Source organism: Stenella coeruleoalba, assembly GCF_951394435.1.
Source record: "Stenella coeruleoalba genome assembly, contig: scaffold_47, whole genome shotgun sequence".
Taxonomy (NCBI): domain Eukaryota; kingdom Metazoa; phylum Chordata; class Mammalia; order Artiodactyla; family Delphinidae; genus Stenella; species Stenella coeruleoalba.
The window spans coordinates 1,392,566-1,418,172 of record NW_027646269.1 but is presented as its reverse complement, the minus strand read 5'-3'; the positions used below and the strand labels follow the sequence as shown (position 1 = coordinate 1,418,172).

The following is a 25,607-nucleotide window of genomic DNA, read 5'->3' as shown; positions in this document are numbered from 1 at the left end:
TTTCCTGAATATATTCAGGAAAAAACGCATACGCCCTTTTTGGCCAACCAAGCAAGCTTGCAAAGGAAATCTGCACTACAATGAAGTCTCATTTCCCCCCGGTCAAAAGGGCCATCTGAAAAAAGTGTAAAATCCAGAAAGGCAGGACAGGCCATGGAGAACTGGGAGTCTTGTTATGCTGAAGGGCCGGATGTAAATTGCCAACAACCACTCGGGAGAAGTGTATGGTGTTTCCTGAAACATCTAAAAAACAAAGCAACAGAGCCTAGGGCACTTCCACTTATGGTCCTATAGCTTAGGCAATTTAAAATCAAAAAGACACAGCCACCCCAAAGTTTGGAACGGCTCTGTTTACAAGAACCTCGTTTACAGTACAAGTTCAACATCGCAGAAAGTGAAAAATGGATAAAGAAGTTGTGGTATTTACTTACAAAACAATATCACTCAGCAATGAAATCTATGTCATCAGGCCCTTAGCAGCACAATGAGTGGATTCAGGTATGATGATTCTAAGTGAAATAAGTCACAAAGAAAAAGAAACATCATAAGATATCAGTAATACACGGAATGTAAACTTGGCTACAAGGAACTGAATTACAGAACAGAACAGGGTCTCAAATTTAGAAAACCAACTTATTCTTGCTTAAGGGTAAAGGTGAGTTGGGGTGCTGCATAAAACCAGAGATTGAAATGAGCACAGATAAAGTTCCTTAAGCCAAATATGGAATAGACAAGAGCTACTCCTTGCTCAACGAAATGGACTCAACACCGCATATTAAACGCGTAAGAATGTACCTGACTAGTAAGTATCTTAAAACCTATGGATTGCTATGTCTCCGAAAGAGAATCAAGCATGTGTACAGGGGCATAAACGCAGCAGTGATAGGATTGGAGAGGTTCGGTGAGCAAATGAAGACCCTTTGAAGTCATATTGCATGGTACCCATTCCACGGGTTTCAACTACCCAGGTTTAAGGTATTCTTCCTTCAGCTAAAACATGCATGTGGAACCTAGAGTATGATCAACCATGTGATCGGGAGACGTGTTCAAATATGTCTCAGTTTTCGTACCCTGGTACTCGGGTGCAACATTCCAGACGCTTTACTAACACTCTCCCGACTTGCAGAGTCAGTCGTTTTAACCTCCTGTGTGGCCCAGTTTGCAATTTCTGCGGAAGATGAACAGGAATAGCGAGAACCAATTAAAGGCTAGCTGGAGGTGTCTGGACGGGCAAATTTAACTCTCATTTCCCACCAGGAAGAGGAATTAACCAAAGGCTCAGCGTGCCGTGCCGGAACCAGATTAGGGCCTGAAGCCATCCTGCGGTGTTGCGGCCAGCTCACAAGAAAGCGAGTTGAAGACAGGTGCTCAGGGGCACTGTAATTCACAAACCTGCAGAGTTATAAATGACAGCTATCGTCCAAAAATAGACTGAAGTAAGGCTGCCAAGAGGACTTGAAAGCGGGGCAGAATTGCAGGAATCTGATTTCAGGAGGTAGACTGAAATTGCATTGAAAGCATAGGAAAAGAGGCAGAACGTCCACAATGATGCACTTGGCCAAAAAGGGCGTATGCGTTTTTTCCTGAATATATTCAGGAAAAAACGCATACGCCCTTTTTGGCCAACCAAGCAAGATTGCAAAGGAAATCTGCACTACAATGAAGTCTCACTTCCCCCCGGTCAAAAGGGCCATCTGAAAAATGTGTAAAATCCAGAAAGGCAGGACAGGCCATGGAGAACTGGGAGCTTTGTTATGCTGATGGGCGTCATGTAAATTGCCAACAGACACTGGGGAGAAGTGTATGGTGTTTCCTGAAACATCTAAAAAACAAAGCAACAGAGCCTAGGGCACTGCCACTTATGGTCCTATAGCTTAGGGAAATTAAAATCAAAAAGACACAGCCACCCCAAAGTTTGGGACGCCTCTGTTTACAAGAACCTCGTTTACAGTACAAGTTCAACATCGCAGAAAGTGAAAAATGGATAAAGAAGTTGTGGTATTTACTTACAAAGCAATATCACTCAGCAATGAAATCTATGTCATCAGGCCCTTAGCAGCACAATGAGTGGATTCAGGTACGATGATTCTAACTGAAATAAGTCACACAGAAAAAGAAACATCATAAGATATCACTAATACACGGAATGTAAACTTGGCTACACAGGAACTGCATTCCAAAACAGAACAGGGTCTCAAATTTAGAAAACCAACTTATGCTTGCTTAAGGGGAAAGGTGAGTTGGGGTGCTGCATAAAACCAGAGATTGAAATGAGCACAGATAAAGTTCCTTAAGCCAAATATGGAATAGACAAGAGCTACTCCTTGCTCAACGAAATGGACTCAAAACCCCATATTAAACGCCTAAGAATGTACCTGACTAGTAAGTATCTTAAAACCTATGGATTGCTATGTCTCCGAAAGAGAATCAAGCATGTGTACAGGGGCATAAACGCAGCAGTGATAGGATTGGAGAGGTTCGGTGAGCAAATGAAGACCCTTTGAAGTCATATTGCATGGTACCCATTCCACGGGTCTCAACTCTCCAGGTTTAAGGTATTCTTCCTTCAGCTAAAACATGCATGTGGAACCTAGAGTATGATCAACCATATGATCGGGAGACGTGTTCAAATATGTCTCACTTTTCGTACCCTGGTACTCGGGTGCAACATTCCAGACGCTTTACTAACACTCTCCCGACTTGCAGAGTCAGTCCCTTTAACCTCCTGTTTGGCCCAGTTTGCAATTTCTGCGGAAGATGAACAGGAATAGCGAGAACCAATTAGAGGCTAGCTGGAGGTGTCTGGACGGGCAAATTTAACTCTCATTTCCCACCAGGAAGAGGAATTAACCAAAGGCTCAGCGTGCCGTGCCGGAACCAGATTAGGGCCTGAAGCCATCCTGCGGTGTTGCGGCCAGCTCACAAGAAAGCGAGTTGAAGAAAGGAGCTCAGGGGCACTGTAATTCACAAACATGCAGAGTTATAAATGACAGCTATCGTCCAAAAATAGACTGAAGTAAGGCTGCCAAGAGGACTTGAAAGAGGGGCAGAATTGCAGGAAACCGATTTCAGGAGGTAGACTGGAATTGCACTGAAAGCATAGGAAAAGAGGCAGAACGTCCACAATGATGCACTTGGCCAAAAAGGGCATATGCGTTTTTTCCTGAATATATTCAGGAAAAAATGCATACGCCCTTTTTGGCCAACCAAGCAATCTTGAAAAGGAAATCTGCACTACAATGAAGTCTCACTTCTCCCCGGTCAAAAGGGCCATCTGAAAAAAGTGTAAAATCCAGAAAGGCAACAGGCCATTGAGAACTGGGAGCCTTGTTATGCTGATTGGCGGGATGTAAATTGCCAACAGACACTCAGGAGAAGTGTATGGTGTTTGTGAAACATCTAAAAAACAAAGCAACAGAGCCTAGGGCACTTCCACTTATGGTCCTATACCTTAGGGAAATTAAAATCAAAAAGACACCGCCACCCCATAGTTTGGGACGCCTCTGTTTACGAGAACCTCGTTTACAGTACAAGTTCAACATCGCAGAAAGTGAAAAATGGATAAAGAAGTTGTGGTATTCACTTACAAAGCAATATCACTCAGCAATGAAATCTATGTCATCATGCCCTTAGCAGCACAATGAATGGATTCAGGTATGATGATTCTAACTGAAATAAGCCACACAGAAAAAGAAACATCATAAGATATCAGTAATACACGGAATGGAAACTTGGCTACACAGGAACTGAATTACAGAACAGAACAGGGTCTCAAATTTAGAAAACCAACTTATGCTTGCTTAAGGGTAAAGGTGAGTTGGGGTGCTGCATAAAACCAGAGATTGAAATGAGCACAGATAAAGTTCCTTAAGCCAAATATGGAATAGACAAGAGCTACTCCTTGCTCAATGAAATGGACTCAACACCGCATATTAAACGCCTAAGAATGTACCTGACTAGTAAGTATCTTAAAACCTATGGATTGCTATGTCTCCAAAAGAGAATCAAGCATGTGTACAGGGGCATAAACGCAGCAGTGATAGGATTGGAGAGGTTCGGTGAGCAAATGAAGACCCTTTGAAGTCATATTGCATGGTACCCATTCCACGGGTTTCAGCTACCCAATTTAAGGTATTCTTCCTTCAGCTAAAACATGCATGTGGAACCTAGAGTATGATCAACCATTTGATCGGGAGACGTGTTAAAATATGTCTCAGTTTTCGTACCCTGGTACTCGGGTGCAACATTCCAGACGCTTTACTCACACTCTCCCCAATTGAAGAGTCAGCCCCTTTAACCTCCTGTTTGGCACAGTTTGCAATTTCTGCAGAAGATGAACAGGAATAGCGAGAACCAATGAGAGGCTAGCTGGAGGTGTCTGGACGGGCAAATTTAACTCTCATTTCCCACCAGGAGGAGGAAATAACCAAAGGCTCAGTGTTCCGTGCCAGAACCAGATTAGGGCCTGAAGCCATCCTGCGGTGTTGCGGCCAGCTCACAAGAAAGCGAGTTGAAGAAAGGAGCTCAGGGGCACTGTAATTCACAAACCTGCAGAGTTATAAATGACAGCTATCGTCCAAAAATAGACTGAAGTAAGGCTGCCAAGAGGACTTGAAAGCGGGGCAGAATTGCAGGAAACCGATTTCAGGAGGTAGATTGAAATTGCATTGAAAGCATAGGAAAAGAGGCAGAACGTCCACAATGATGCACTTGGCCAAAAAGGGCGTATGCGTTTTTTCCTGAATATATTCAGGAAAAAACGCATACGCCCTTTTTGGCCAACCAAGCAAGCTTGCAAAGGAAATCTGCACTACAATGAAGTCTCACTTCCCCCCGGTCAAAAGGGCCATCTGAAAAAAGTGTAAAATCCAGAAAGGCAGGACAGGCCATGGAGAACTGGGAGCCTTGTTATGCTGAAGGGCAGGATGTAAATTGCCAGCAACCACTCGGGAGAACTGTATGGTGTTTCCTGAAACATCTAAAAAACAAAGCAACAGAGCCTAGGGCACTTCCACTTATGGTCCTATAGCTTAGGGAAATTAAAATCAAAAAGACACAGCCACCCCAAAGTTTGGGACGCCTCTGTTTACAAGAACCTCGTTTACAGTACAAGTTCAACATCGCAGAAAGTGAAAAATGGATAAAGAAGTTGTGGTATTTACTTACAATTCAGTATCACTCAGCAATGAAATCTATGTCATCAGGTCCTTAGCATCACAATGAGTGGATTCAGGTATGATGATTCTAACTGAAATAAGTCACACAGAAAAAGAAACATCATAAGATATCACTAATACACGGAATGTAAACTTGGCTACACAGGAACTGAATTACAGAACAGAACCGGGTCTCAAATTTAGAAAACCAACTTATGCTTGCTTAAGGGTAAAGGTGAGTTGGGGTGCTGCATAAAACCAGGGATTGAAATGAGCACAGATAAAGTTCCTTAAGTCAAATATGGAATAGACAAGAGCTACTCCTTGCTCAACGAAATGGACTCAACACCGCATATTAAACGCCTAAGAATGTACCTGACTAGTAAGTATCGTAAAACCTATGGATTGCTATGTCTCCGAAAGAGAATCAAGCATGTGTACAGGGGCATAAACGCAGCAGTGATAGGATTGGAGAGGTTCGGTGAGCAAATGAAGACCCTTTGAAGTCATATTGCATGGTACCCATTACACGGGTCTCAATTCTCCAAGTTTAAGGTATTCTTCCTTCAGCTAAAACATGCATGTGTAACCCAAGTATGATCAACCATGTGAACGGGAGACGTGTTCAAATATGTCTCAGTTTTCCTCCCCTGGTACTCGGGTGCAACATTCCAGACGCTTTACTAACACTCTCCCCACTTGGAGAGTGAGCGCCTTTAACCTCCTGTTTGGCCCAGTTTGCAATTTCTGCGGAAGATGAACAGAAATAGCGAGAACCAATGAGAGGCTAGCTGGAGGTGTCTGGACGGGCAAATTTAACTCTCATTTCCCACCAGGAAGAGGAATTAACCAAAGGCTCAGCGTGCCGTGCCGGAACCAGATTAGGGCCTGAAGCCATCCGGCGGTGTTGCGGCCAGCTCAAAAGAAAGCGAGTTGAAGAAAGGAGCTCAGGGGCACTGTAATTCACAAACATGCAGAGTTATAAATGACAGCTATCGTCCAAAAATATACTGAAGTAAGGCTGCCAAGAGGACTTGAAAACGGGGCAGAATTGCAGGAAACCGATTTCAGGAGGTAGACTGGAATTGCATTGAAAGCATAGGAAAAGAGGCAGAACATCCACAATGATGCACTTGGCCAAAAAGGGCGTATGCGTTTCTTCCTGAATATATTCAGGAAAAAACGCATACGCCCTTTTTGGCCAACCAAGCAAGCTTGCAAAGGAAATCTGCACTACAATGAAGTCTCACTTCCCCCCGGTCAAAAGGGCCATCTGAAAAAAGTGTAAAATCCAGAAAGGCAGGACAGGCCATGGAGAACTGGGAGCCTTGTTATGCTGATGGGCGGGATGTAAATTGCCAACAGACACTGGGGAGAAGTGTATGGTGTTTCCTGAAACATCTAAAAAACAAAGCAACAGAGCCTAGGGCACTGCCACTTATGGTCCTATAGCTTAGGGAAATTAAAATCAAAAAGACACAGCCACCCCAAAGTTTGGGACGCCTCTGTTTAGAAGAACCTCGTTTACAGTACAAGTTCAACATCGCAGAAAGTGAAAAATGGATAAAGAAGTTGTGGTATTTACTTCCAAAGCAATATCACTCAGCAATGAAATCTATGTCATCAGGCCCTTAGCAGCACAATTAATGGATTCAGGTACGATGATTCTAACTGAAATAAGTCACACAGAAAAAGAAACATCATAAGATATCACTAATACACGGAATGTAAACTTGGCTACACAGGGACTGCATTCCAAACCAGAACAGGGTCTCAAATTTAGAAAACCAACTTATGCTTGCTTAAGGGGAAAGGTGAGTTGGGGTGCTGCATAAAACCAGAGATTGAAATGAGCACAGATAAAGTTCCTTAAGCCAAATATGGAATAGACAAGAGCTACTCCTTGCTCAACGAAATGGACTCAAAACCCCATATTAAACGCCTAAGAATGTACCTGACTAGTAAGTATCTTAAAACCTATGGATTGCTATGTCTCCGAAAGAGAATCAAGCATGTGTACAGGGGCATAAACGCAGCAGTGATAGGATTGGAGAGGTTCGGTGAGCAAATGAAGACCCTTTGAAGTCATATTGCATGGTACCCATTACACGGGTCTCAACTCTCCAGGTTTAAGGTATTCTTCCTTCAGCTAAAACATGCATGTGGAACCCAGAGTATGATCAACCATGTGAACGGGAGTCGTGTTCAAATATGTCTCAGTTTTGCTCCCCTGGTACTCGGGTGCAACATTCCAGACGCTTTACTAACACTCTCCCCACTTGGAGAGTCAGTCCCTTTAACCTCCTGTTTGGCCCAGTTTGCAATTTCTGCGGAAGATGAACAGGAATAGCGAGAACCAATGAGAGGCTAGCTGGAGGTGTCTGGACGGGCAAATTTAACTCTCATTTCCCACCAGGAAGAGGAATTAACCAAAGGCTCAGCATGCCGGCCCGGAACCAGATTAGGGCCTGAAGCCATCCTGCGGTGTTACGGCCAGGTCACAAGAAAGCGAGTTGAAGAAAGGAGCTCAGGGGCACTGTAATTCACAAACCTGCAGAGTTATAAATGACAGCTATCGTCCAAAAATAGACTGAAGTAAGGCTGCCAAGAGGACTTGAATGCGGGGCAGAATTGCAGGAAACCGATTTCAGGAGGTAGACTGGAATTGCATTGAAAGCATAGGAAAAGAGGCAGAACGTCCACAATGATGCACTTGGCCGAAAAGGGCGTATGCGTTTTTTCCTGAATATATTCAGGAAAAAACGCATACGCGCTTTTTGGCCAACCAAGCAAGCTTGCAAAGGAAATCTGCACTACAATGAAGTCTCACTTCTCCCCGGTCAAAAGGGCCATCTGAAAAAAGTGTAAAATCCAGAAAGGCAACAGGCCATTGAGAACTGGGAGCCTTGTTATGCTGATGGGCGGGATGTAAATTGCCAACAGACACTCAGGAGAAGTGTATGGTGTTTCCAGAAACATCTAAAAAACAAAGCAACAGAGCCTAGGGCACTTCCACTTATGGTCCTATAGCTTAGGGAAATTAAAATCAAAAAGACACAGCCACCCCAAAGTTTGGAATGGCTCTGTTTACAAGAACCTCGTTTACACTACAAGTTCAACATCGCAGAAAGTGAAAAATGGATAAAGAAGTTGTGGTATTCACTTACAAAGCAATATCACTCAGCAATGAAATCTATGTCATCAGGCCCTTAGCAGCACAATGAGTGGATTCAGGTATGATGATTCTAACTGAAATAAGTCACACAGAAAAAGAAACATCATAAGATATCAGTAATACACGGAATGGAAACTTGGCTACACAGGAACTGAATTACAGAACAGAACAGGGTCTCAAATTTAGAAAACCAACTTATGCTTGCTTAAGGGTAAAGGTGAGTTGGGGTGCTGCATAAAACCAGAGATTGAAATGAGCACAGATAAAGTTCCTTAAGCCAAATATGGAATAGACAAGAGCTACTCCTTGCTCAACGAAATGGACTCAACACCCCATATTAAACGCCTAAGAATGTACCTGACTAGTAAGTATCTTAAAACCTATGGATTGCTATGTCTCCAAAAGAGAATCAAGCATGTGTACAGGGGTATAAACGCAGCAGTGATAGGATTGGAGAGGTTCGGTGAGCAAATGAAGACCCTTTGAAGTCATATTGCAGGGTACCCATTCCACGGGTTTCAGCTACCCAATTTAAGGTATTCTTCCTTCAGCTAAAACATGCATGTGGAACCTAGAGTATGATCAACCATTTGATCGGGAGACGTGTTCAAATATGTCTCAGTTTTCCACCCCTGGTACTCGGGTGCAACATTCCAGACGCTTTACTGACACTCTCCACACTTGAAGAGTCAGCGCCTTTAACCTCCTGTTTGGCACAGTTTGCAATTTCTGCGGAAGATGAACAGGAATAGTGAGAACCAATGAGAGGCTAGCTGGAGGTGTCTGGACGGACAAATTTAACTCTCATTTCCCACCAGGAGGAGGAAATAACCAAAGGCTCAGCATGCCGTGCCAGAACCAGATTAGGGCCTGAAGCCATCCTGCGGTGTTGCGGCCAGCTCACAAGAAAGCGACTTGAAGAAAGGAGCTCAGGGGCACTGTAATTCACAAACCTGCAGAGTTATAAATGACAGCTATCGTCCAAAAATAGACTGAAGTAAGGCTGCCAAGAGGACTTGAAAGCGGGGCAGAATTGCAGGAAACCGATTTCAGGAGGTAGACTGAAATTGCATTGAAAGCATAGGAAAAGAGGCAGAACGTCCACAATGATGCACTTGGCCAAAAAGGGCGTATGCGTTTTTTCCTGAATATATTCAGGAAAAAACGCATACGCCCTTTTTGGCCAACCAAGCAAGCTTGCAAAGGAAATCTGCACTACAATGAAGTCTCACTTCTCCCCGGTCAAAAGGGCCATCTGAAAAAAGTGTAAAATCCAGAAAGGCAGGACAGGCCATGGAGAACTGGGAGCCTTGTTATGCTGAAGGGCGGGATGTAAATTGCCAACAACCACTCGGGAGAAGTGTATGGTGTTTCCTGAAACATCTAAAAAACAAAGCAACAGAGCCTAGGGCACTTCCACTTATGGTCCTATAGCTTAGGCAATTTAAAATCAAAAAGACACAGCCACCCCACAGATTGGAACGGCTCTGTTTACAAGAACCTCGTTTACAGTACAAGTTCAACATCGCAGAAAGTGAAAAATGGATAAAGAAGTTGTGGTATTTACTTACAAAGCAATATCACTCAGCAATGAAATCTATGTCATCAGGCCCTTAGCAGCACAATGAGTGGATTCAGGTATGATGATTCTAACTGAAATAAGTCACAAAGAAAAAGAAACATCATAAGATATCAGTAATACACGGAATGTAAACTTGGCTACAAGGAACTGAATTACAGAACAGAACAGGGTCTCAAATTTAGAAAACCAACTTATTCTTGCTTAAGGGTAAAGGTGAGTTGGGGTGCTGCATAAAACCAGAGATTGAAATGAGCACAGATAAAGTTCCTTAAGCCAAATATGGAATAGACAAGAGCTACTCCTTGCTCAACGAAATGGACACAACACCGCATATTAAACGCGTAAGAATGTACCTGACTAGTAAGTATCTTAAAACCTATGGATTGCTATGTCTCCGAAAGAGAATCAAGCATGTGTACAGGGGCATAAACGCAGCAGTGATAGGATTGGAGAGGTTCGGTGAGCAAATGAAGACCCTTTGAAGTCATATTGCATGGTACCCATTCCACGGGTTTCAACTACCCAGGTTTAAGGTATTCTTCCTTCAGCTAAAACATGCATGTGGAACCTAGAGTATGATCAACCATGTGATCGGGAGACGTGTTCAAATATGCCTCAGTTTTCGTACCCTGGTACTCGGGTGCAACATTCCAGATGCTTTACTAACACTCTCCCGACTTGCAGAGTCAGTCCCTTTAACCTCCTGTTTGGCCCAGTTTGCAATTTCTGCGGAAGATGAACAGGAATAGCGAGAACCAATTAGAGGCTAGCTGGAGGTGTCTGGACGGGCAAATTTAACTCTCATTTCCCACCAGGAAGAGGAATTAACCAAAGGCTCAGAGTGCCGTGCCGGAACCAGATTAGGGCCTGAAGCCATCCTGCGGTGTTGCGGCCAGCTCAAAAGAAAGCGAGTTGAAGAAAGGAACTCAGGGGCACTGTAATTCACAAACCTGCAGAGTTATAAATGACAGCTATCGTCCAAAAATAGACTGAAGTAAGGCTGCCAAGAGGACTTGAAAGCGGGGCAGAATTGCAGGAAACAGATTTCAGGAGGTAGACTGGAATTGCATTGAAAGCATAGGAAAAGAGGCAGAACGTCCACAATGATGCACTTGGCCAAAAAGGGCGTATGCGTTTTTTCCTGAATATATTCAGGAAAAAACGCATACGCCCTTTTTTGCCAACCAAGCAAGCTTGCAAAGGAAATCTGCACTACAATGAAGTCTCACTTCTCCCCGGTCAAAAGGGCCATCTGAAAAAAGTGTAAAATCCAGAAAGGCAACAGGCCATTGAGAACTGGGAGCCTTGTTATGCTGATTGGCGGGATGTAAATTGCCAACAGACACTCAGGAGAAGTGTATGGTGTTTGTGAAACATCTAAAAAACAAAGCAACAGAGCCTAGGGCACTTCCACTTATGGTCCTATACCTTAGGGAAATTAAAATCAAAAAGACACAGCCACCCCATAGTTTGGGACTCCTCTGTTTACAAGAACCTCGTTTACAGTACAAGTTCAACATCGCAGAAAGTGAAAAATGGATAAGGAAGTTGTGGTATTCACTTACAAAGCAATATCACTCAGCAATGAAATCTATGTCATCAGGCCCTTAGCAGCACAATGAGTGGATTCAGGTATGATGATTCTAACTGAAATAAGTCACACAGAAAAAGAAACATCATAAGATATCAGTAATACACGGAATGGAAACTTGGCTACACAGGAACTGAATTACAGAACAGAACAGGGTCTCAAATTTAGAAAACCAACTTATGCTTGCTTAAGGGTAAAGGTGAGTTGGGGTGCTGCATAAAACCAGAGATTGAAATGAGCACAGATAAAGTTCCTTAAGCCAAATATGGAATAGACAAGAGCTACTCCTTGTTCAACGAAATGGACTCAACACCGCATATTAAACGCCTAAGAATGTACCTGACTAGTAAGTATCTTAAAACCTATGGATTGCTATGTCTCCAAAAGAGAATCAAGCATGTGTACAGGGGCATAAACGCAGCAGTGATAGGATTGGAGAGGTTCGGTGAGCAAATGAAGACCCTTTGAAGTCATATTGCATGGTACCCATTCCACGGGTTTCAGCTACCCAATTTAAGGTATTCTTCCTTCAGCTAAAACATGCATGTGAAACCTAGAGTATGATCAACCATTTGATCGGGAGACGTGTTCAAATATGTCTCAGTTTTCGTACCCTGGTACTCGGGTGCAACATTCCAGACGCTTTACTCACACTCTCCCCACTTGAAGAGTCAGCGCCTTTAACCTCCTGTTTGGCACACTTTGCAATTTCTGCAGAAGATGAACAGGAATAGCGAGAACCAATGAGAGGCTAGCTGGAGGTGTCTGGACGGGCAAATTTAACTCTCATTTCCCACCAGGAGGAGGAAATAACCAAAGGCTCAGCGTGCCGTGCCAGAACCAGATTAGGGCCTGAAGCCATCCTGCGGTGTTGCGGCCAGCTCACAAGAAAGCGAGTTGAAGAAAGGAGCTCAGGGGCACTGTAATTCACAAACCTGCAGAGTTATAAATGACAGCTATCGTCCAAAAATAGACTGAAGTGAGGCTGCCAAGAGGACTTGAAAGCGGGGCAGAATTGCAGGAAACCGATTTCAGGAGGTAGATTGAAATTGCATTGAAAGCATAGGAAAAGAGGCAGAACGTCCACAATGATGCACTTGGCCAAAAAGGGCGTATGCGTTTTTTCCTGAATATATTCAGGAAAAAACGCATACGCCCTTTTTGGCCAACCAAGCAAGCTTGCAAAGGAAATCTGCACTACAATGAAGTCTCACTTCCCCCCGGTCAAAAGGGCCATCTGAAAAAAGTGTAAAATCCAGAAAGGCAGGACAGGCCATGGAGAACTGGGAGCCTTGTTATGCTGAAGGGCAGGATGTAAATTGCCAGCAACCACTCGGGAGAAGTGTATGGTGTTTCCTGAAACATCTAAAAAACAAAGCAACAGAGCCTAGGGCACTTCCACTTATGGTCCTATAGCTTAGGGAAATTAAAATCAAAAAGACACAGCCACCCCAAAGTTTGGGACGCCTCTGTTTACAAGAACCTCGTTTACAGTACAAGTTCAACATCGCAGAAAGTGAAAAATGGATAAAGAAGTTGTGGTATTTACTTACAATTCAGTATCACTCAGCAATGAAATCTATGTCATCAGGTCCTTAGCATCACAATGAGTGGATTCAGGTATGATGATTCTAACTGAAATAAGTCACACAGAAAAAGAAACATCATAAGATATCACTAATACACGGAATGTAAACTTGGCTACACAGGAACTGAATTACAGAACAGAACCGGGTCTCAAATTTAGAAAACCAACTTATGCTTGCTTAAGGGTAAAGGTGAGATGGGGTGCTGCATAAAACCAGAGATTGAAATGAGCACAGATAAAGTTCCTTAAGTCAAATATGGAATAGACAAGAGCTACTCCTTGCTCAACGAAATGGACTCAACACCGCATATTAAACGCCTAAGAATGTACCTGACTAGTAAGTATCGTAAAACCTATGGATTGCTATGTCTCCAAAAGAGAATCAAGCATGTGTACAGGGGCATAAACGCAGCAGTGATAGGATTGGAGAGGTTCGGTGAGCAAATGAAGACCCTTTGAAGTCATATTGCATGGTACCCATTACACGGGTCTCAATTCTCCAAGTTTAAGGTATTCTTCCTTCAGCTAAAACATGCATGTGGAACCCAAGTATGATCAACCATGTGAACGGGAGACGTGTTAATATATGTCTCAGTTTTCCTCCCCTGGTACTCGGGTGCAACATTCCAGACACTTTACTAACACTCTCCCCACTTGGAGAGTGAGCGCCTTTAACCTCCTGTTTGGCCCAGTTTGCAATTTCTGCGGAAGATGAACAGGAATAGCGAGAACCAATGAGAGGCTAGCTGGAGGTGTCTGGACGGGCAAATTTAACTCTCATATCCCACCAGGAAGAGGAATTAACCAAAGGCTCAGCGTGCCGTGCCGGAACCAGATTAGGGCCTGAAGCCATCCGGCGGTGTTGCGGCCAGCTCAAAAGAAAGCGAGTTGAAGAAAGGAGCTCAGGGGCACTGTAATTCACAAACCTGCAGAGTTATAAATGACAGCTATAATCCAAAAATATACTGAAGTAAGGCTGCCAAGAGGACTTGAATGTGGGGCAGAATTGCAGGAGACCGATTTCAGGAGGTAGACTGGAATTGCATTGAAAGCATAGGAAAAGAGGCAGAACGTCCACAATGATGCACTTGGCCAAAAAGGGCGTATGCGTTTTTTCCTGAATATATTCAGGAAAAAACGCATACGCCCTTTTTGGCCAAACAAGCAAGCTTGCAAAGGAAATCTGCACTACAATGAAGTCTCACTTCCCCCCGGTCAAAAGGGACATCTGAAAAAAGTGTAAAATCCAGAAAGGCAGGACAGGCCATGGAGAACTGGGAGCCTTGTTATGCTGATGGGCGGGATGTAAATTGCCAACAGACACTGGGGAGAAGTGTATGGTGTTTCCTGAAACATCTAAAAAACAAAGCAACAGAGCCTAGGGCACTGCCACTTATGGTCCTATAGCTTAGGGAAATTAAAATCAAAAAGACACAGCCACCCCAAAGTTTGGGACGCCTCTGTTTACAAGAACCTCGTTTACAGTACAAGTTCAACATCGCAGAAAGTGAAAAATGGATAAAGAACTTGTGGTATTTACTTACAAAGCAATATCACTCAGCAATGAAATCTATGTCATCAGGCCCTTAGCAGCACAATGAGTGGATTCAGGTACGATGATTCTAACTGAAATAAGTCACACAGAAAAAGAAACATCATAAGATATCACTAATACACGGAATGTAAACTTGGCTACACAGGAACTGCATTCCAAAACAGAACAGGGTCTCAAATTTAGAAAACCAACTTATGCTTGCTTAAGGGGAAAGGTGAGTTGGGGTGCTGCATAAAACCAGAGATTGAAATGAGCACAGATAAAGTTCCTTAAGCCAAATATGGAATAGACAAGAGCTACTCCTTGCTCAACGAAATGGACTCAAAACCCCATATTAAACGCCAAAGAATGTACCTGACTAGTAAGTATCTTAAAACCTATGGATTGCTATGTCTCCGAAAGAGAATCAAGCATGTGTACAGGGGCATAAACGCAGCAGTGATAGGATTGGAGAGGTTCGGTGAGCAAATGAAGACCCTTTGAAGTCATATTGCATGGTACCCATTACACGGGTCTCAACTCTCCAGGTTTAAGGTATTCTTCCTTCAGCTAAAACATGCATGTGGAACCCAGAGTATGATCAACCGTGTGAACGGGAGTCGTGTTCAAATATGTCTCAGTTTTGCTCCCCTGGTACTCGGGTGCAACATTCCAGACGCTTTACTAACACTCTCCCGACTTGGAGAGTCAGTCCCTTTAACCTTCTGTTTGGCCCCGTTTGCAATTTCTGCGGAAGATGAACAGGAATAGCGAGAACCAATGAGAGGCTAGCTGGAGGTGTCTGGACGGGCAAATTTAACTCTCATTTCCCACCAGGAAGAGGAATTAAGCAAAGGCTCAGCATGCCGGGCCCGAACCAGATTAGGGCCTGAAGCCATCCTGCGGTGTTACGGCCAGGTCAAAAGAAAGCGAGTTGAAGAAAGGAGCTCAGGGGCACTGTAATTCACAAACCTGCAGAGTTATAAATGACAGCTATCGTCCAAAAATAGACTGAAGTAAGGCTGCCAAGAGGACTTGAAAGCGGGGCAGAATTGCAGGAACCCGATTTCAGGAGGTAGACTGGAATTGCATTGAAAGCATAGGAAAAGAGGCAGAACGTCCACAATGATGCACTTGGCCAAAAAGGGCGTATGCGTTTTTTCCTGAATATATTCAGGAAAAAACGCATACGCCCTTTTTGGCCAACCAAGCAAGCTTGCAAAGGAAATCTGCACTACAATGAAGTCTCACTTCTCCCCGGTCAAAAGGGCCATCTGAAAAAAGTGTAAAATCCAGAAAGGCAACAGGCCATTGAGAACTGGGAGCCTTGTTATGCTGATGGGCGGGATGTAAATTGCCAACAGACACTCAGGAGAAGTGTATGGTGTTTCCTGAAACATCTAAAAAACAAAGCAACAGAGCCTAGGGCACTTCCACTTATGGTCCTATAGCTTAGGGAAATTAAAATCAAAAAGACACAGCCACCCCAAAGTTTGGAATGGCTCTGTTTACAAGAACCTCGTTTACAGTACAAGTTCAACATCGCAGAAAGTGAAAAATGGATAAAGAAGTTGTGGTATTCACTTACAAAGCAATATCACTCAGCAATGAAATCTATGTCATCAGGCCCTTAGCAGCACAATGAGTGGATTCAGGTATGATGATTCTAACTGAAATAAGTCACACAGAAAAAGAAACATCATAAGATATCAGTAATACACGGAATGGAAACTTGGCTACACAGGAACTGAATTACAGAACAGAACAGGGTCTCAAATTTAGAAAACCAACTTATGCTTGCTTAAGGGTAAAGGTGAGTTGGGGTGCTGCATAAAACCAGAGATTGAAATGAGCACAGATAAAGTTCCTTAAGCCAAATATGGAATAGACAAGAGCTACTCCTTGTTCAACGAAATGGACTCAACACCGCATATTAAACGCCTAAGAATGTACCTGACTAGTAAGTATCTTAAAACCTATGGATTGCTATGTCTCCAAAAGAGAATCAAGCACGTGTACAGGGGCATAAACGCAGCAGTGATAGGATTGGAGAGGTTCGGTGAGCAAATGAAGACCCTTTGAAGTCATATTGCATGGTACCCATTCCACGGGTTTCAGCTACCCAATTTAAGGTATTCTTCCTTCAGCTAAAACATGCATGTGAAACCTAGAGTATGATCAACCATTTGATCGGGAGACGTGTTCAAATATGTCTCAGTTTTCGTACCCTGGTACTCGGGTGCAACATTCCAGACGCTTTACTCACACTCTCCCCACTTGAAGAGTCAGCGCCTTTAACCTCCTGTTTGGCACACTTTGCAATTTCTGCAGAAGATGAACAGGAATAGCGAGAACCAATGAGAGGCTAGCTGGAGGTGTCTGGACGGGCAAATTTAACTCTCATTTCCCACCAGGAGGAGGAAATAACCAAAGGCTCAGCGTGCCGTGCCAGAACCAGATTAGGGCCTGAAGCCATCCTGCGGTGTTGCGGCCAGCTCACAAGAAAGCGAGTTGAAGAAAGGAGCTCAGGGGCACTGTAATTCACAAACCTGCAGAGTTATAAATGACAGCTATCGTCCAAAAATAGACTGAAGTGAGGCTGCCAAGAGGACTTGAAAGCGGGGCAGAATTGCAGGAAACCGATTTCAGGAGGTAGATTGAAATTGCATTGAAAGCATAGGAAAAGAGGCAGAACGTCCACAATGATGCACTTGGCCAAAAAGGGCGTATGCGTTTTTTCCTGAATATATTCAGGAAAAAACGCATACGCCCTTTTTGGCCAACCAAGCAAGCTTGCAAAGGAAATCTGCACTACAATGAAGTCTCACTTCCCCCCGGTCAAAAGGGCCATCTGAAAAAAGTGTAAAATCCAGAAAGGCAGGACAGGCCATGGAGAACTGGGAGCCTTGTTATGCTGAAGGGCAGGATGTAAATTGCCAGCAACCACTCGGGAGAAGTGTATGGTGTTTCCTGAAACATCTAAAAAACAAAGCAACAGAGCCTAGGGCACTTCCACTTATGGTCCTATAGCTTAGGGAAATTAAAATCAAAAAGACACAGCCACCCCAAAGTTTGGGACGCCTCTGTTTACAAGAACCTCGTTTACAGTACAAGTTCAACATCGCAGAAAGTGAAAAATGGATAAAGAAGTTGTGGTATTTACTTACAATTCAGTATCACTCAGCAATGAAATCTATGTCATCAGGTCCTTAGCATCACAATGAGTGGATTCAGGTATGATGATTCTAACTGAAATAAGTCACACAGAAAAAGAAACATCATAAGATATCACTAATACACGGAATGTAAACTTGGCTACACAGGAACTGAATTACAGAACAGAACCGGGTCTCAAATTTAGAAAACCAACTTATGCTTGCTTAAGGGTAAAGGTGAGATGGGGTGCTGCATAAAACCAGAGATTGAAATGAGCACAGATAAAGTTCCTTAAGTCAAATATGGAATAGACAAGAGCTACTCCTTGCTCAACGAAATGGACTCAACACCGCATATTAAACGCCTAAGAATGTACCTGACTAGTAAGTATCGTAAAACCTATGGATTGCTATGTCTCCAAAAGAGAATCAAGCATGTGTACAGGGGCATAAACGCAGCAGTGATAGGATTGGAGAGGTTCGGTGAGCAAATGAAGACCCTTTGAAGTCATATTGCATGGTACCCATTACACGGGTCTCAATTCTCCAAGTTTAAGGTATTCTTCCTTCAGCTAAAACATGCATGTGGAACCCAAGTATGATCAACCATGTGAACGGGAGACGTGTTAATATATGTCTCAGTTTTCCTCCCCTGGTACTCGGGTGCAACATTCCAGACACTTTACTAACACTCTCCCCACTTGGAGAGTGAGCGCCTTTAACCTCCTGTTTGGCCCAGTTTGCAATTTCTGCGGAAGATGAACAGGAATAGCGAGAACCAATGAGAGGCTAGCTGGAGGTGTCTGGACGGGCAAATTTAACTCTCATATCCCACCAGGAAGAGGAATTAACCAAAGGCTCAGCGTGCCGTGCCGGAACCAGATTAGGGCCTGAAGCCATCCGGCGGTGTTGCGGCCAGCTCAAAAGAAAGCGAGTTGAAGAAAGGAGCTCAGGGGCACTGTAATTCACAAACCTGCAGAGTTATAAATGACAGCTATAATCCAAAAATATACTGAAGTAAGGCTGCCAAGAGGACTTGAATGTGGGGCAGAATTGCAGGAGACCGATTTCAGGAGGTAGACTGGAATTGCATTGAAAGCATAGGAAAAGAGGCAGAACGTCCACAATGATGCACTTGGCCAAAAAGGGCGTATGCGTTTTTTCCTGAATATATTCAGGAAAAAACGCATACGCCCTTTTTGGCCAAACAAGCAAGCTTGCAAAGGAAATCTGCACTACAATGAAGTCTCACTTCCCCCCGGTCAAAAGGGCCATCTGAAAAAAGTGTAAAATCCAGAAAGGCAGGACAGGCCATGGAGAACTGGGAGCCTTGTTATGCTGATGGGCGGGATGTAAATTGCCAACAGACACTGGGGAGAAGTGTATGGTGTTTCCTGAAACATCTAAAAAACAAAGCAACAGAGCCTAGGGCACTGCCACTTATGGTCCTATAGCTTAGGGAAATTAAAATCAAAAAGACACAGCCACCCCAAAGTTTGGGACGCCTCTGTTTACAAGAACCTCGTTTACAGTACAAGTTCAACATCGCAGAAAGTGAAAAATGGATAAAGAACTTGTGGTATTTACTTACAAAGCAATATCACTCAGCAATGAAATCTATGTCATCAGGCCCTTAGCAGCACAATGAGTGGATTCAGGTACGATGATTCTAACTGAAATAAGTCACACAGAAAAAGAAACATCATAAGATATCACTAATACACGGAATGTAAACTTGGCTACACAGGAACTGCATTCCAAAACAGAACAGGGTCTCAAATTTAGAAAACCAACTTATGCTTGCTTAAGGGGAAAGGTGAGTTGGGGTGCTGCATAAAACCAGAGATTGAAATGAGCACAGATAAAGTTCCTTAAGCCAAATATGGAATAGACAAGAGCTACTCCTTGCTCAACGAAATGGACTCAAAACCCCCAATTAAACGCCAAAGAATGTACCTGACTAGTAAGTATCTTAAAACCTATGGATTGCTATGTCTCCGAAAGAGAATCAAGCATGTGTACAGGGGCATAAACGCAGCAGTGATAGGATTGGAGAGGTTCGGTGAGCAAATGAAGACCCTTTGAAGTCATATTGCATGGTACCCATTACACGGGTCTCAACTCTCCAGGTTTAAGGTATTCTTCCTTCAGCTAAAACATGCATGTGGAACCCAGAGTATGATCAACCGTGTGAACGGGAGTCGTGTTCAAATATGTCTCAGTTTTGCTCCCCTGGTACTCGGGTGCAACATTCCAGACGCTTTACTAACACTCTCCCGACTTGGAGAGTCAGTCCCTTTAACCTTCTGTTTGGCCCCGTTTGCAATTTCTGCGGAAGATGAACAGGAATAGCGAGAACCAATGAGAGGCTAGCTGGAGGTGTCTGGACGGGCAAATTTAACTCTCATTTCCCACCAGGAAGAGGAATTAAGCAAAGGCTCAGCATGCCGGGCCCGAACCAGATTAGGGCCTGAAGCCATCCTGCGGTGTTACGGCCAGGTCAAAAGAAAGCGAGTTGAAGAAAGGAGCTCAGGGGCACTGTAATTCACAAACCTGCAGAGTTATAAATGACAGCTATCGTCCAAAAATAGACTGAAGTAAGGCTGCCAAGAGGACTTGAAAGCGGGGCAGAATTGCAGGAACCCGATTTCAGGAGGTAGACTGGAATTGCATTGAAAGCATAGGAAAAGAGGCAGAACGTCCACAATGATGCACTTGGCCAAAAAGGGCGTATGCGTTTTTTCCTGAATATATTCAGGAAAAAACGCATACGCCCTTTTTGGCCAACCAAGCAAGCTTGCAAAGGAAATCTGCACTACAATGAAGTCTCACTTCTCCCCGGTCAAAAGGGCCATCTGAAAAAAGTGTAAAATCCAGAAAGGCAACAGGCCATTGAGAACTGGGAGCCTTGTTATGCTGATGGGCGGGATGTAAATTGCCAACAGACACTCAGGAGAAGTGTATGGTGTTTCCTGAAACATCTAAAAAACAAAGCAACAGAGCCTAGGGCACTTCCACTTATGGTCCTATAGCTTAGGGAAATTAAAATCAAAAAGACACAGCCACCCCAAAGTTTGGAATGGCTCTGTTTACAAGAACCTCGTTTACAGTACAAGTTCAACATCGCAGAAAGTGAAAAATGGATAAAGAAGTTGTGGTATTCACTTACAAAGCAATATCACTCAGCAATGAAATCTATGTCATCAGGCCCTTAGCAGCACAATGAGTGGATTCAGGTATGATGATTCTAACTGAAATAAGTCACACAGAAAAAGAAACATCATAAGATATCAGTAATACACGGAATGGAAACTTGGCTACACAGGAACTGAATTACAGAACAGAACAGGGTCTCAAATTTAGAAAACCAACTTATGCTTGCTTAAGGGTAAAGGTGAGTTGGGGTGCTGCATAAAACCAGAGATTGAAATGAGCACAGATAAAGTTCCTTAAGCCAAATATGGAATAGACAAGAGCTACTCCTTGCTCAACGAAATGGACTCAACACCGCATATTAAACGCCTAAGAATGTACCTGACTAGTAAGTATCTTAAAACCTATGGATTGCTATGTCTCCAAAAGAGAATCAAGCATGTGTACAGGGGCATAAACGCAGCAGTGATAGGATTGGAGAGGTTCGGTGAGCAAATGAAGACCCTTTGAAGTCATATTGCATGGTACCCATTCCACGGGTTTCAGCTACCCAATTTAAGGTATTCTTCCTTCAGCTAAAACATGCATGTGGAACCTAGAGTATGATCAACCATTTGATCGGGAGACGTGTTCAAATATGTCTCAGTTTTCCTCGCCCGGTACTCGGGTGCAACATTCCAGACGCTTTACTGACACTCTCCCCACTTGAAGAGTCAGCGCCTTTAACCTCCTGTTTGGCACAGTTTGCAATTTCTGCAGAAGATGAACAGGAATAGCGAGAACCAATGAGAGGCTAGCTGGAGGTGTCTGGACGGGCAAATTTAACTCTCATTTCCCACCAGGAAGAGGAAATAACCAAAGGCTCAGTGTGCCGTGCTGGAACCAGATTAGGGCCTGAAGCCATCCTGCGGTGTTGCGGCCAGCTCAAAAGAAAGCGAGTTGAAGAAAGGAGCTCAGGGGCACTGTAATTCACAAACCTGCAGAGTTATAAATGACAGCTATCGTCCAAAAATATACTGAAGTAAGGCTGCCAAGAGGACTTGAATGTGGGGCAGAATTGCAGGAAACCGATTTCAGGAGGTAGACTGGAATTGCATTGAAAGCATAGGAAAAGAGGCAGAACGTCCACAATGATGCACTTGGCCAAAAAGGGCGTATGCGTTTTTTCCTGAATATATTCAGGAAAAAACGCATACGCCCTTTTTGGGCAACCAAGCAAGCTTGCAAAGGAAATCTGCACTACAATGAAGTCTCACTTCCCCCCGGTCAAAAGGGCCATCTGAAAAAAGTGTAAAATCCAGAAAGGCAGGACAGACCGTGGAGAACTGGGAGCCTTGTTATGCTGATGGGCGGGATGTAAATTGCCAACAACCACTTGGGAGAAGTGTATGGTGTTTCCTGAAACATCTAAAAAACAAAGCAACAGAACCTAGGGCACTTCCACTTATGGTCCTATAGCTTAGGGAAATTAAAATCAAAAAGACACAGCCACCCCAAAGTTTGGAACGGCTCTGTTTACAAGAACCTCGTTTACAGTACAAGTTCAACATCGCAGAAAGTGAAAAATGGATAAAGAAGTTGTGGTATTTACTTACAAAGCAATATCACTCAGCAATGAAATCTGTGTCATCAGGCCCTTAGAAGCACAATGAGTGGATTCAGGTATGATGATTCTAACTGAAATAAGTCACACAGAAAAAGAAACATCATAAGATATCACTAATACACGGAATGTAAACTTGGCTACACAGGAACTGCATTCCAAAACAGAACAGGGTCTCAAATTTAGAAAACCAACTTATGCTTGCTTAAGGGGAAAGGTGAGTTGCGGTGCTGCATAAAACCAGAGATTGAAATGAGCACAGATAAAGTTCCTTAAGCCAAATATGGAATAGACAAGAGCTACTCCTTGCTCAACGAAATGGACTCAACACCCCATATTAAACGCCTAAGAATGTACCTGACTAGTAAGTATCTTAAAACCTATGGATTGCTATGTCTCCAAAAGAGAATCAAGCGTGTGTACAGGGGCATAAACGCAGCAGTGATAGGATTGGAGAGGTTCGGTGAGCAAATGAAGACCCTTTGAAGACATATTGCATGGTACCCATTCCACGGGTCTCAACTCTCAAGGTTTAAGGTATTCTTCCTTCAGCTAAAACACGCATGTGGAACCCAGAGTATGATCAACCGTGTGAACGGGAGACGTGTTCAAATATGTCTCAGTTTTCCTCCCCTGGTACTCGGGTGCAACATTCCAGACGCTTTACTAACACTCTCCCCACTTGGAGAGTCAGCGCCTTTAACCTCATGTTTGGCCCAGTTTCCAATTTCTGTGGAAGATGAACAGGAATAGGGAGAACCAATGAGAGACTAGCTGGAGGTGTCTGGACGGGCAAATTTAACTCTCATTTCCCACCAGGAAGAGGAAATAACCAAAGGCTCAGCGTGCCGTGCCGGAACCAGATTAGGGCCTGAAGCCATCCTGCAGTGTTGCGGCCAGGTCACAAGAAAGCGAGTTGAAGAAAGGAGCTCAGGGGCACTGTAATTCACAAACCTGCAGAGTTATAAATGACAGCTATCGTCCAAAAATATACTAAAGTAAGGCTGCCAAGAGGACTTGAAAGCGGGGCAGAATTGCAGGAAACCGATTTCAGGAGGTAGACTGGAATTGCATTGAAAGCATAGGAAAAGAGGCAGAACGTCCACAATGATGCACTTGGCCAAAAAGGGCGTATGCGTTTTTTCCTGAATATATTCAGGAAAAAACGCATACGCCCTTTTTGGCCAACCAAGCAAGCTTGCAAAGGAAATCTGCACTACAATGAAGTCTCACTTCCCCCCGGTCAAAAGGGCCATCTGAAAAAAGTGTAAAATCCAGAAAGGCAGGACAGGCCATGGAGAACTGGGAGCCTTGTTATGCTGATGGGCGGGATGTAAATTGCCAACAGACACTCGGGAGAAGTGTATGGTGTTTCCTGAAACATCTAAAAAACAAAGCAAGAGATCCTAGGGCACTTCCACTTATGGTCCTATAGCTTAGGGAAATTAAAATCAAAAAGACACAGCCACCCCAAAGTTTGGGACGCCTCTGTTTACAAGAACCTCATTTACCGTACAAGTTCAATATCACAGAAAGTGAAAAATGGATAAAGAACTTGTGGTACTTACGTACAATGCAGTATCACTCAGCAATGAAATCTATGTCATCAGGACCGTAGCAGCATAATGAGTGGATTCAGGTACGATGATTCTAACTGAAATAAGTCACACAGAAAAAGAAACATCATAAGATATCACTAATACACGGAATGTAAACTTGGCTACACAGGAACTGCATTCCAAAACAGAACAGGGTCTCAAATTTAGAAAACCAACTTATGCTTGCTTAAGGGGAAAGGTGAGTTGCGGTGCTGCATAAAACCAGAGATTGAAATGAGCACAGATAAAGTTCCTTAAGCCAAATATGGAATAGACAAGAGCTACTCCTTGCTCAACGAAATGGACTCAACACCCCATATTAAACGCCTAAGAATGTACCTGACTAGTAAGTATCTTAAAACCTATGGATTGCTATGTCTCCAAAAGAGAATCAAGCGTGTGTACAGGGGCATAAACGCAGCAGTGATAGGATTGGAGAGGTTCGGTGAGCAAATGAAGACCCTTTGAAGACATATTGCATGGTACCCATTCCACGGGTCTCAACTCTCAAGGTTTAAGGTATTCTTCCTTCAGCTAAAACACGCATGTGGAACCCAGAGTATGATCAACCGTGTGAACGGGAGACGTGTTCAAATATGTCTCAGTTTTCCTCCACTGGTACTCGGGTGCAACATTCCAGACGCTTTACTAACACTCTCCCCACTTGGAGAGTCAGTGCCTTTAACCTCATGTTTGGCCCAGTTTCCAATTTCTGCGGAAGATGAACAGGAATAGGGAGAACCAATGAGAGACTAGCTGGAGGTGTCTGGACGGGCAAATTTAACTCTCATTTCCCACCAGGAAGAGGAAATAACCAAAGGCTCAGCGTGCCGTGCCGGAACCAGATTAGGGCCTGAAGCCATGCTGCGGTGTTGCGGCCAGGTCACAAGAAAGCGAGTTGAAGAAAGGAGCTCAGGGGCACTGTAATTCACAAACCTGCAGAGTTATAAATGACAGCTATCGTCCAAAAATAGACTGAAGTAAGGCTGCCAAGAGGACTTGAAAGCGGGGCAGAATTGCAGGAAACCGATTTCAGGAGGTAGACTGGAATTGCATTGAAAGCATAGGAAAAGAGGCAGAACGTCCACAATGATGCACTTGGCCAAAAAGGGCGTATGCGTTTTTTCCTGAATATATTCAGGAAAAAACGCATACGCCCTTTTTGGCCAACCAAGCAAGCTTGCAAAGGAAATCTGCACTACAATGAAGTCTCACTTCCCCGCGGTCAAAAGGGCCATCTGAAAAAAGTGTAAAATCCAGAAAGGCAGGACAGGCCATGGAGAACTGGGAGCCTTGTTATGCTGATGGGCGGGATGTAAATTGCCAACAGACACTCGGGAGAAGTGTATGGTGTTTCCTGAAACATCTAAAAAACAAAGCAACAGAGCTAGGGCACTTCCACTTATGGTCCTATAGCTTAGGGAAATTAATATCAAAAAGACACAGCAACCCCAAAATTTGGGACGGCTCTT

At 43.7% G+C, this 25,607-nt stretch overlaps 1 long non-coding RNA gene across 49 annotated transcripts in view; it reads right to left on the bottom strand.

The window, feature by feature from the left end:
* The window catches only part of LOC307181221, a 2,056,127-nt gene that overhangs the window by 1,278,930 nt on the left and 751,590 nt on the right, over positions 1 to 25,607 (bottom strand). For 42 of the 49 annotated variants that reach the window (XR_013826124.1, XR_013826125.1, XR_013826150.1 and 39 more), the window contains one exon: positions 428 to 509. The exons of the other annotated variants lie outside the window; for them this stretch is intronic. This is a non-coding gene — a long non-coding RNA (uncharacterized lncRNA). The remainder of the gene's footprint in view (positions 1 to 427; positions 510 to 25,607) is intronic. 49 annotated transcript variants of the gene reach the window in all.